This window comes from Gambusia affinis, linkage group LG04, assembly GCF_019740435.1.
Source record: "Gambusia affinis linkage group LG04, SWU_Gaff_1.0, whole genome shotgun sequence".
Taxonomy (NCBI): domain Eukaryota; kingdom Metazoa; phylum Chordata; class Actinopteri; order Cyprinodontiformes; family Poeciliidae; genus Gambusia; species Gambusia affinis.
Window position 1 is genome coordinate 23,840,869 of NC_057871.1, and position 13,672 is coordinate 23,854,540.

Here is a 13,672-nt window from a genome sequence, read left to right on the forward strand (position 1 = left end):
TCTCTTAATGCCGCAGGATGCTGACTCTGAGCCGCGTGCACAAGAAAGACTGGTTGATGTCAAAATAGGACTTCACTAAGTTTTAAAGGTTTGGTGTTATTTATTTTCCAGGCACATATTATATGCCATTTTATAGCACAGTCAAGTAACTATGTCACCTGCAGTTGTTGGAAATTTGACTTCACAATCCAACGCCTTGAAATTGGGCCTCTGTCTCTTTCCGACATCATCACAATAACGTTTCTCCGCTTTTAGGAGTGTTGCCGTGAGAAGCAGCTTGTATGTTGAGCTCAGCAGGGGCCCCAGGTGTTTGCTAATTGCTGCTGCCGCTAGTCTGAAGGAGCTGAGTGGAGGAGTGGTGGAGGAGGGCTGCCCTGTGAGGCAGAAACTCAGCTTTAAGACTGCATCTCAGAGGAAGAGCTGTGTGGAAATACGGAGATCTACGTGAGATCAAACATTTAGGCACATCCGAATGGTTGCCGTGGAGATTAAAGGATTTCTTAACCATGCAGGAAAGAATCAAGGCAACACTACAGGAATGTTTTAAACCAGGGGTCTCAAACTCAAGTCCTCGAGGGCCGCAGTCCTGCAGTTTTTAGATGTGCCACAGGTACAAAACAAAAATGGCTTAATTACCTCCACCGTGTGTAGATTTCCAGAAAGGCAGCCAATGTTGGCTGCCTTTCTAAATCTAACATCTTCCACAACAGATAGAAAAAGGCCCACATCAAGGGTCAAATGGAGCAGCTTTGCACTAGTTAAGCGATTATCCTTCTTGCTTTCTCTCAGCTTGAAATGTCTCAACATCTCGCTCAAATAGCTTCCTACATCAGTGTTCGTCCTCTGATTTTATTTTGAAATGGTTTGACGGAAAAGAGTTTTGAATTTATAATTATTTTTTATTCTGCCAAGAAGTTTGTTTCTGGTAGGGAATGGGGGGAGGAATCTCTCAAGAGATATTAAAGCAATGTACATGGAGTATTTTGGAAAACATTTGCCATGAGTATTAATAATTTTGGGCATAGTTAGGTCTTCCTCACTCAGGAACAACTTCCACACCAAAGAGTGTTGCTCATGTATGGTGCCGTCTGTAATTAGTCCCACCATACAGTCACCACCTGATTCTACCAGTAAACTTTTTTCTATTTTTCTACAATTCGTTGTCAGAATCTCTGGTGTATTTGCACGAGTAAATGAACTTTCAGGCTTTCCCTGTCAAAATATTTAAATTGCCTACAATATTAAAAGGCATTAAAAGTGATGTTTGAGTAAAACTGCAATCCAGAGTAAAAATTAATTGTTATACAGGTCTGCACACTTCAGTTTAGTTATGCAATACAAACTGATCGTCTCAGATGAATAAGAGTGAACAAGTTTAGCACACAGAATGGATAATATACTGAAAGTTGTTAACATTGCTTCTCTCATCTAGAAAATGTCAGTGTGAACAAAAGTCAACAGAATTGTTTCGCTTTTTGCATGAAGATGTTGCCATTTTATTCGTTTTATAGCTCTGCTATAAAACTGCATTGCTGAATTATGAAAAATAAAAACTCAAAACTACTTATTTTAAAATCTCACATATAATTTCACTTTATTGGGTATTATTTTTATTATTGAATTTCTGTTACTCTATTTTTAACTCATTGCTTTTTTTAAAATTGATGCCTCAACTTTAAAAAAAAAAAGAAAAGGAAATATGACTTTGACCCTGACTATGTTATTGGAGTTACATGACCACATTTCCCCTGCAGCGTCAGCAGGTTGTAGAAAATTACTTTAAATCACATCACAAAATAAATCCACAAGATGGTAATAAATTGACGTGTGCTGTTACAAAACATGCCAAAATAGACAAACCAGATGCAGCAGCAAAAATACTCCAATGGTAAAATGACTCATTACTTCTGCAAAGTACAGGAATAATATTTTATGTTCTTTTGTTGTATCTTCAAAACAGGACATTAATGTACCCTGAAGCCCTCAGAGCGAGACAGACATCTTTACTCTGAACCGATCAGAGATGACATAATGCTCCCCTGCCTCTGATTTCTGATTGCACGCTAAAACATTTGGACTCTGCCAGAGAATATCCAGGAATACAAATTACACACAGTGACCATCCCTGTGACAAATTACCCACATTTTTCCACAGCGATGTTTGAGAGTGAACGAGCAAGACTGATGGTTCGGCTGGTTTTTTTACTCTCCTGCTTTATTTTCTCATAGAAAGGAGGACAAATGTAAAAAACTTTTGATTTTCAGAGATTTTCCTGCAGGAATTTTAATGGTAACCTGATAAAACTGACTTAATCTTGACAGGAAAAAGGACAAGCTGGAAGAGGGCCAACTGAGCGCGGTTATTTATTTATTAATTTTTTTTGTTTCCTCCCCTGTGGGTTCAGTAAAAACTGTAAAGCAGTTTTTGGGCTTCTACTGAGTGGATGGACATTTTCCGTCCCATCCATGAAATGCACAATTATTCATAGACAAACACAAACACACGCACTGGTGTAAATTATTCTACTCCATAGACAAAAAATTTAATTTAGTTGTAGGAAACAATTTATCCAACAAACTTCCATACCAAATAATACAAATTAAATCAAATATAATTAAAAAGAGTTTAAATGTCCTTTTTTTTTGCATGACTTTGGGATAATGTGGAAACAATTACCTCAGTAATCAACATTTCTTAAATGATGGTAACAATACGCTGGAGTTGTGTCACATGACATGCATTCAAACCTGTAACCAAAACCTATTTAGGATGGTGAAGTCACATGACACGACAGAAATGACATCATCAAACCTTCAGCTGAGGATAAGAGTGGACCAAACAGGTCAGTCATCTTTTATTTTGTTGATCCATTTCAGCCTTTGATAAGTGCGCTAACCAACCAATCACTTTACCCGTATTATCAGACTAATATAAATTAACACCAATGTTTTATTTATTTATATAACCAAGTTTGACCTTTGGAATTTGCGGTAATATTTCATTTTGCAGCCAGCAGCTATTCCCCAAAAATCTTTCCAAACCTGCTACTGTAATGATAATATGTAATAATAACAATGTAATAATAATCCATGTTACTCTTAATTTTAACCCAGTTACATTATTTTTTATTAAATTAATCTTTATGTTTGCTAAGCTCATCAGGGCTTGGCTTGTTGTCTTTTTAATCATTTGAAAGCCTTGATCCAATATGAATTGGAGAAAAAGAAAATACAATTTTCAATATACTTTTTTTAAACGTTTTAATTAATAATAAGATATCATAAAATGTTCCTTTTTGACGGTTCTGTAGAATTATTCCAATTATTTGATAAATTACATTTTAAAAAAACAGTATAAATCAAAGGGTTTATTCTGTGAAAGCTTCAATTATTAAATTATTCCCCAATTCTGGAATGACCCATTTGTCAAATATGATCACATTTTTTAAAAATACATTGACTTTTTGTTGTTGTTGTTGTTGAAAGAAACAGACAAGATGGGGGCATCAAATCACAACAATCTAATAATAAATGAGGTCATTTCAAGCGTAATAAGGATCAAAATGTGTAAATCTGAACGCATTTCCTTCAGAAACAGACACAGCAGCAGCTGCTAGCAGCTAGCTTATGTCTCCCGTCTCTCTAAATGTAAAATATCTTTGCCTCTCTCGGGCCGCTGGAAGAATTACGGCTCTAATAACTTTCATTTGAGGCCCCCGAAGCGTCAGTAAAATGTTTACAACAAGAACGCAGATTAGTTCTTTGGTGAGGCCGTGCCTTCGTTACTCAGCCTTTGACTCAATTCAGCGTGTATAAATATATCCATTTCATTATGGGAGTCCGGTCAAATATTTGTTTCAGTGGTTTTCCCCCCATATAATGTAAATTGCTGCAAGCTGTTGCACTTGGAAAATGTTTTTCTCATAATGCTTTTCTGCCTTCACATAAATCACAGCTAAATGTTGCATTCAAATGACTACAGACAGGCAATTTATTCTTGGCTTCCTTCGCCCCCCTCTCTATCGCCTCCGGGGAGGCTTGTGGCGAGTGAGACGCATCGGGGTTTTTTTTTTAATAGCGACTGTCATTATTTGTTGACAGTTATTCATCAAACTCACCAGATTTATTGTGTTTTGTTTTGTTTTGTTTTTTTCCTCCCCTGAAAGTATTTTTCGTTTGTTTTCTCCACTTCTGGTCGCGGCTTCCAGAGGTGAGGGCTGAAGAGATGACAGGAGTTACCCCACCGGATGTGACGTGTTTGGAGGGATTCTCCCCGGAAGATTCCTCCCGAATAGCCAAACCAATAAATATCAATAAAACCTCCACAAACGTTTATTGTCCTCACATTTGGCTCGTGTGCCGCGCCACAAAACGAGAGCCAGCGGACTGAAGAAAGTGTCTGAAATTGACAGAGACGTTTTAATTTCCTCCGTGAAGGACGACGAGGACGGAACATGGCGCGGGCGGACAGAGATGCTCCAAATGACAGAGGGTCGTGTTGTCCTGCGTGGAGTGAGTCTCGGTGGGATTTGCTGACAGGCCGCTCTCTGTGTGAGTGACCCCTCTCAGCGGGGCTTCAGGCAATCAAGCCATCAGTGGTTGCATTCAAAATTGATCTTGGAAAAAAAAAAAAAAAAAAATCAACCACATCCGCCTTTTAGCTTCAAAATGACAGATGGAGGTGCTGATGTGGAGTTTAGCATTGGACCCACCTGAAGCAAGCTGCACCACAGGGTTCAGTGTTGACAAGGAAGTAAATAAGCGATGACTGAAGCTGAAAACTTCAAAACAATATCTAGTCATTTTCAGCTATGAAAAATATGCGTTCTGATGAGGCTTGTTTGTTTTAGAAATAATCTTTAAGCCGGTGTTGAGCGTAATTTTTTTTCAACCCCACATTTCTGTATTAAATCTGCTTCATTTAATCTTTATAAATGTATTTTCTTACACATTTGTCATGATGTGACAGTATAATATGAGGCAGACAGTCTGTGAAAGATCAATCTCCTCCTCTTCCTGCTTGATCAACATCGCGATCAAAAACAACCAATCAGAGCCAGGAGGAGGGTCCTAATGCTGTCACTCAAGCTCATGTACTCGCTGCTCAATGTTCTAATGGCGGAGAAACAAATTATTACAGAAAAACTGTTTATCTGCTTTCCTCGGTGGCTATGCTAACTAGCGTGAGCATTCGTGACAGGCTGTGCTAGCTACAGAGAGCAAGTGGGAAAGCTGGAGAGGCACATGGTGGGTGATTGGCAGCGCTAATACCCGCCTCCTGGCTTTGATTGGTTGTTTCCAGTTAGCACTGGGAGAAGACAGAGATCGATTTTTTTCACACATCAGCTGTTTCATATCATATTGTTACGACATGGAAATAGCTCCAACAGATGTGTCCAAAAGTATATATTTTTTATAAATGTTTTCTTTAATTGGTCTGATATAATATTATAATCCTAAAAGTTGTGTTTTCATCAGCTGTAAGTCCTAAATACCAGGAATGAACGAGGCTTGAAATCATCCATCTGAATCATGGCGGGTCTTGAGCAGCCAAATCACAGACAACCGTTGGAGTGTGGCATTAGGCTGAGTTGTTTTCTCAAAACAAAGCAAAACTTAACCAGGCTGGGCATGAACAAGGAACAGACCTGGACTTAGTGAAACAGAACTGACAATCCCTGCAGTGAGCAAAGAAAAGCCAGAAACTTAAATAGCCGGTGAAACAGGTGAGCGGCATGACTAAGACGAGGAACCACAGATGGGTTCAATGGGCTTGATCACTGGGACAAAGTAGCTGAACTGAGGAACAGGCCTGACAATAATCTAAGAAAAATAAATAAATAGACAAGAAGCGCAACACTAAGAAAAACATAGCAGAGCAACACTTATTAGACAAAGAAATGAACACCAAACCTGACCGGCACAAATGAAACTAATGAGGATGGATGGAAACCAGAACACTGACACAAGAACTTTAGAGGAAGTAAGAATAAATTATGAATGTAGAAATGAACTGGAAAAACCTGGCGAGGAAAGAAAGAAAGAAAGAAAGAAACGGACAGAATATAAAAAGATTGAAACCAGAATAAACTAACCAACAGAAACAACACGGGGAAACTATTGAGGAAGGGAAACAACAGACCAACAGACAGAACTAATAACATAAAACTATAAACTATAAATAACAAAAACCGCAAAACTCAACAACCACAACAGTCTGAGTGTAAATCATCTGCATGATGGGTTTCCCCTAGTGATGGCTGTACTGAAACCAGTGACATTTTCAATAATATTGCAATTAATAAATATTTGATAACAGAAAAAAAAAAAATTTATTATCACTCAAAGATTTTGCAATCAAAAGCAGGAATAGACTTTTAAATTAAATGAGCTGCAACACATGAACAACCAAATTTTAAAAACCATTATTTGTTTTGTTCAGCTTGCTTGTCTATTTTGCATTTCTGTTCTTTGTTTTCTATCGTGTATATATTTAGTGAACTGAAATGTTTGCAAAGTCTTAACTTTGCTGGGGATTTGTCTTTTTTTACAGTTTGATATAATAAATGTGCAATCTTGTGATTAGTAGTTGTGTTAACAGCAAAGGACTAACTGAGGACAAGGCCTGCAACTTTAATGTCTGCGCGCGTTTCACATGAATCATCGGTTAAAGCATTTGTCAGTGTTCGGTAAGTTTCTACATAAATAAAATAAGAACCGTCTCATTAATTGGTTTGCGTTAATGTGTGGACGTGACAACACACGATTTTGGAAATTTAACTTAGAGACGCATCGGTTTTACTTTCCACGCATTGATCAAATTTGGTCAATTTAATCATGAGACAGGACTGCATTGTTTCTGTGTTTTTTTCTCTCTCTTTATTTTCAGAAATAAGATCCACTCAGCTAAATAGTAACCAGAGCATGGGTGTGTATGGCAGAACTCATAAGAAAAAAATTAAATAAAAAAAGCCACACTCGTCTTATTAGAGTTTCAGATAAATCTGATGAATAAAAGGAACAGAATGGGACCTTGGACTGAACCCTGAGGAACACCATGCTCCGAAGGAGGGACATTTTTTCATGTTACATTCAAACATGGAAAAGAAATGTTCTGGAAGAAAACCACTTAAGAAATTCCCGTCTCATTCTGCTGTGGATGTAGCAGAGTTTTGCGGTCTGCTGTGCCAAAAGTGGATGACAGATCCAATAAAACTGATGCAGTTCACTGACCAGAGTCTGCAGCCGTCAATTTATCATTAGGCTTAAGGAAACCACAAAAAACAGCCGGCAGTCGGCTAAGGATGTCCTTTAGAAACTTTGTTTGGGACAAAATATTTGCAGGCACAAAGCAAAGATTACACTGGAGTATCAGAGGAACACTCAGTAGAAAAACCTAATTCTGCATGAGTCGGATCAGTACCAAGAACACAATTTGTGCTACCAGAACATGATGGCGTAACCAAAGAGGCCATCATTGGTTGTCTTAAAAACCAACTAAAAGCCGTTACATTTGTAACACTGAAGGAAAGCTCACACTTAAGCAATATTCCACTCAGTTAAACATAAATATTGGCCAAGTTGGGACACAAAAATAAAATGTCTAAATTAATTGTTGATGTTCATGTTGCTACTCAGAACATTCCCAAAACTTGGTCCTGTTTTGTTTTTTTCCACTGATGTCTCTTGGATCCTTAATTTGTTGGATTTACATTCATGAACTGACGGCGTGTTTCACACACAGTAGGTCTGCCGCTTGTTGCCATACTTGCAAATAAAACCCAAGCAGAGCTGATGTTGCATAAGTGTCAGTCTACGCAATCTCACAGCGTAGACTGACACTTTCTTCTCTCCTTATTCCATTCTCTCCCAGGTTACTGAACATGTTCAGCTTCATTCTGTGTCTGAGGATTTATCCCAGAATCCAAACAAAATGTAAGGGAGCAGCAGAGGGCCTCTAAACCACAAAACAACGACTACTCACAACACGGCTTTGAGACCAATTATATCATGAGGTACTTAAAGTATTTAGCAATTTTAAAGAATGTTGCACATGCAGCAGATTAGATACAGACATATAACTCGAGGTTATCAAGGGGTGTGGTTTTGAATTTTCTTCTATTTTTGAGTAAAACTTGGAAATTATCATTATGACTTTTAGTGTAAAGATGACAGGATTAGAAGCATCAAAGACCAATTATAGGCTTTCGTATTTGTTAGATTAAATGTCAAAGGATGTAGGAATTTATTGTGCGAACAAGACACAAAAAAAAAAAAATACAAACAGGAAGACATGTGGAGAAGAAGCCTATTACCAGATAGGAATTAGTACACCACAGCGCATGTTAAATGTGAACAGGGATGAAATGAATTATTACCCGCTAAAACCCAGATATATCTTCTCCCCACAAAGTTTTTTAAATATTTTGCATTTCTGAGAAAAGAGGTGCTACTTGCTGGCTGTTGCATTGTCACCAGTGAAAAATGTTAAATGATTGTATTTGGGTTTTGGGTTTGGATTTTCAACACCCTTTATGGGAAACCCACATGCCGGACTGCTTACTCTGGAAAATCAGAATCTGAAACTTGTTGGGGGACTGAAAGGTGTTGGTAGAGCTCTGAGGATATTTTTTTAAATTAAATTTTGTTTTATTTTTTGCCTTGTTGCTGCTGTTTGCTTGAACCTGTCAAACTTAGCATAAACGTCAAAACAGCGTCCATAGGTAAAATCTTAGATGAACAATTTTTGAAATTGTGTTTGATGGGAAAACAATGAGATATAATTCTGTTTTGTTGTTTGAACTTTGTTCTGCCTCCTTCCATCTCAAGTAAACAAATTAATTTCTATTTTCCAGTGGAATACTCATTAGCTTTAAGCAATGCAGGTGAGAGCTCAGCACCATTCACTGTAGGTGTCTGTGTTGCCATGGAGACTAGTGTGTATCCATGTGACTGCAAAAGTCACAATGTGAACGGTATCGGAGTTTAGGTTAGCTTAGCTTAGTTTGTTTTAGCTTAGCATGGAATATCTTAGCTCTGGACCTTTAACTTTTACATCAGAAAGCGCCCATTGTCCAGTGCTAAAGGGTGCTTAGTGTAGCTCAGCTTAGCTTAACTTAGCCTAGCTAAGTGTAGTTTGTCTCAGCTTAGTTTACTTTAGCTTAACCTAGCATATGTTAGCTCAGTTTTATTTAGCTTATCTTATCATAGAAAATCTCCTTATATGAACTAAGTTCCGTTTAATTTTGTTTATACTATTTCCACTCAGGCAGTTTAATTTAGCTTAGCTTGGTTTAGCCTAGCGTGTCCAAGCTAAACTTATTATTGCAAGGTATGTAAAAAATGCATGATATTGGGCACATTGGTGTTAAATGAAATACTAAATATAAAATCTATATAATTTATCATTAAGACATCATTAATATAAGTGATGTTTAAACTACCTTTAACTCATTGGCGTTTACGAGGGCTCCTTGTTGGACTTTATGGACAGGCCTCTATAATAAAACAATATGTGTATTTCAAACAGAGGATGAGAATTAAGATTAAAATGTCAGAGCTCTGTTGCTGTGGAGTGTAATGAGTAATTTGCTGTGAACATTGTGATCCTATAATTAAATTATGGAATCCCAAATATGCTTTGTGTGACACCAGAGGAGACAGATGAGAACACCCACATGAACAGATGAATATGATCTAAAATATTGCACGCAGGACAACAGAAGTTGTGCCAAAGTAGAGGTAGAGAGAATATTATATATGTAGTTTGCAGGCGGATGGGTGGTGTTATAGGTGGGAGGTGAACATGTACATTTGCCACTTGCTCTGGCAAATCCTACACCGATGGTTTTTGTTTAAATAAATCAAATTCAACATCTGAACTTGGTAAAGCGCTATACTGAACAATATTTTAAAGCGTGGCCAACAACAAAACTTGAATCATCCCAGATTAATCTATCATATGCTCCGTGGTTTTCTGACAATAATTGCCAGTGATTGTAATGAACATTAGGCTACCAAACAGCAAGTTCATCTTCATTAAACTGCTCCCACCGCAGCTCCAACATAACAGGAGACAGAAACCAGATCTCCTGTCTGGAGGCATTTACAAACCAAGTTTGCTGAAAAACAAATGTGTTTGCACGACCACTTTGGTTATCCGAACAATTCATTTTGTTGTATATTTGGTTTCCTGCTACATTTCTGCTACGCAGCGATCTGCATTTGTCCTGCAGATGTTCGTTTGCTCCGACGACTCGACCCATCTTACTTTTTAGCTTTTTTTTTCTTTTTTTTTTTTTTTTGCCGTGGATTCAGCAAATAGCGGATCACCATAAATCACAGCTTGACCTTCCTCTTAACCAGGCCCATCGACGGCATCACTCATTCTCGTTTGCCACGCAGCTCTGCGGGTCGATAATTGGCAAAGCAAAACACAGATTAAACCCAATTTGGGAGGTTTGGACTTGAAGCTGAGCAGAGGCAGCCAGGGCCCGGGCTGAACTGGAGTTCACTGCTCTCTCTCTTTGGTCCCCTCTGGTTGTCTGAAGCTGCACCGGGAGGGAACCGCAAAAACCCAAATCAAACCAGTCTGTTCTCTGTTTGTGTGTGAGCGAGTACACTATCCTACTCCTCCCTGCATCGCTGTCACTAAAAGAAACCGACTTTCTGCGTTCCAATTTAATTTGTCTCATTAACCTATTCCTCTAAAGTTTAATTGCAGGATGTCGTAAAGTGACTCGGTCTGTGAGTAATGACAATATTTCAGCTCTGTAATCGCCAGAACAAAGCGAATCTGCATCCAAGCAAAGTAAAGCTGCTTGTTTTTTCCTGCTGAGCGTCTGGGCTGCAGCTTTGGGCCATGCCGGTCGGATAATTATTTACTGGCAACGTTTTTGTTGCGTGAGGGTAACATCACTGCAGGGTAACAGAGTAATGACTAATTTCATGGATATTGAGTCATTTTACAAATGGAACTAATAAGGAAGGTCAACTTTAAGCAGCACCTGGGGTTCATCTGATTGCAGCGTATTCTAGTTAGGACCAATGAGGTAAAAATTTACTGGGGAAACAATCACATCGAGATTTAAAGGGATTTTTCAGCACCACTCGCTCACAGTGGAGGCTTCTCTTTTGCAGTAACCAGGAGCGCCCTGCAGGTGGCAATGCATCTCATGAAAACTTCGCTCAGATTTATCGCTGCAAATCCAAAACCCCGTCTCATTTGTACTCACTTTATATAATTATATATATATATTTTATTATTATTTTAGGAAAATAAAACCTGCATGATGCACAGCTTTCTGTAAGTTATGATCAGCTGGCCCGGCTCCTCCACGCAGCCTTTAAACAGCGGCCTGTTGTGATCCGTTGGGCTTGCTGGGCATGTATAGTGTTACCCGCATCAAAGGGGGACTGAACGGTGGTGAATGGAGGATGATGTGTGTGCTCCCTGTGCTTAGTGGAGGCATTTCCAGCTGGCGCCAGGGCAGAGGAAACCCACTGAGACACACAACAACACATACAGACATGGGGGTCAGCTTGGATCCACCCTTTTCCTCCTCCTCCTTTGCTCTAATCCCCCCTCCTCGCCATCACCACCTCCAGTTCCCAGGGATGGTCTCTGCTCCCGTCTTTATCTCTTATTTTTTGTACGTTTCTGTCCTGCCTTAGCTCCGTTAACTCAGTACTCTTTTGAGTTTTCGTTAAACGTCTAGATCTGCGTTCAAAGGAACCTTAAGGAGCCAATTTTGGTTTTATTTTTGCTGCCGAATTAGAGCAATCAGTGAGACATTTTTCAAGAGACTTCAATTAACAGTAACTTTTAACGAGCTCTGCCATGCAGGAAGAGCCTATCAGGAACCGTCTCGCTACGGTTTGCACAGTTGCTCGATATATGGATGTGGTTTCGGAGGTATTCTTCATGGTATGTTGGAGATTGCCATTTCCTGGAAAAAACAATAAAAAACGAAATCACGTACTCTAATTTAGCTTCCAATAAAGCCCTTTTATGTCCCTCCATATGCAGCAGAGCAGCTGGGTTCTCACCAGAATCCATACTGCCATGCTCCAAGCAACATGTTTGTGGCCGAGGCACAGTTGATTGAGACCACTCGCCGCTCTCTGCACAGTTGTTTACATGTCATGGCGACACAGAAGCTCCAACGAGAGATAAGACTTGTTGTGTCCTTTAGATAGATATTCAAACTTTAAATAACTGAAAGAAAAAAGGAGAGAGCACGTTAATTTATTGTTGATGAGGAACATTTTCTGTACTGCTCCGGATTTGTTTCGACAGGGTCTGGTTGGAGCAACACAGTTACAGGGAACAAGAGACTGATTGTCAGCAACAAATTTTGATTCGTTGCTGATAATTGCTGAGTCAAACTCATTATTTTACTGAGCTTGACTGGGTGAAATAATGTGTCCAACCGGTAGCAATAGTCAGGGATATCACTGGATGTCTGTGGGTTATAGAAAACAGGTGCAAACAGTAGCCAAGGCAAGGCAAGTTATTTACTAGTATTATTCACAAGGTAATCCAACATGTTTTACAGGAGACCAAAGCCAAGACTGCAAGAAAATTATGCTTAAAGTTGCAGTGTGTAACTTTTATAAAGAGTATTTTATTTACGTTTTAGTTCAAACTCACCATGTCGTGACGGTTTGTCATGAGTCAGATAATCTGTGCTGCTGTTGCCTCTGAAGAAATCCACCGCTCCCGACCAAAAACAACCAATCAGAGCCAGGAGGAGGGTCTTAACGCTGTCACTCAACCTCGTGTACTCTCCGCTAAATGTGCTAATGGAGGAGAAACAATTTACCATTACAGAAAAACTGTTTATCTGCCGTTATTGGTAGCTAAGCTAACTAGCCTGAGCATTTGCAACAAGATCTGCTGATGGGGGGAAAAGCTGTAGCGAAAGAAGGGAGCTGGAGCGGGGAAGGAGATTATGATTGACAGCGCTAAGACCCGCCTCCAGGCTCTGATTGGTTGCTTCTAGTAGCACTGGGTGAAGGCAGAGGAGCTGAATTTTTTGGCACTGTCTCATACCATGCTGTCACACCATAGGAACAGTTTCAACAAACATATATATATATATAAAAAAGGTTTTTTTAAGAAGTTACATACTGCAGCTTCTAGCACAAAAGCGAAGAAAGATGTTAAAGTACAGACATCACACCTCAATGTCAGTTCAAGCGGGAAAACAATGATCCTCACTGTTAGATTTTTTCTTTTTTTTAAAAGGTTTTAAAGAAGGGCAAGACATGCGACAAGGGTCATCAGGCCAGGAATCGAACCAGCAACAGCCACGCGAGGACCAAGGTCCTCCACACGTGGGCCACTGTAAGATATTTTTGGCCTCCTTTCACTCTGATGCCTCTAAATGAAGTCCAGTGCAACCATCTGACCTGTGCGATTTCTCTCAGTGTGAATACAGCTGTTCTTTGAAGGCCTCAGAAGGTTGTGAACAAACATAATAAAGATCCGTGAACCTACTGAGACGTGATCGCCATTCTAAACTGAAAGATACAGCGTGGTAAAGAGAGCTGCCCTGTGATGGATTGGTGACGAGTAGAGAGTGTATCCCGTCTCTCGCCCAGTCACCGCCGGAGAGAGGCACGAGCTCCCCCATCACTCCAGGCAAACTGGTCAGATCTGATTGGAAGA

General features: G+C 39.4%; 1 long non-coding RNA gene across 1 annotated transcript; it reads left to right on the plus strand.

The window, feature by feature from the left end:
* The first annotated feature begins 4,101 nt into the window (after positions 1-4,101).
* Positions 4,102-13,315, plus strand: LOC122829764. Its single transcript, XR_006370422.1, has 3 exons — positions 4,102-4,551; positions 7,874-8,015; positions 13,250-13,315. It is a non-coding gene; the product is annotated as an uncharacterized LOC122829764 (long non-coding RNA).
* The last annotated feature ends 357 nt before the right edge of the window (positions 13,316-13,672 follow it).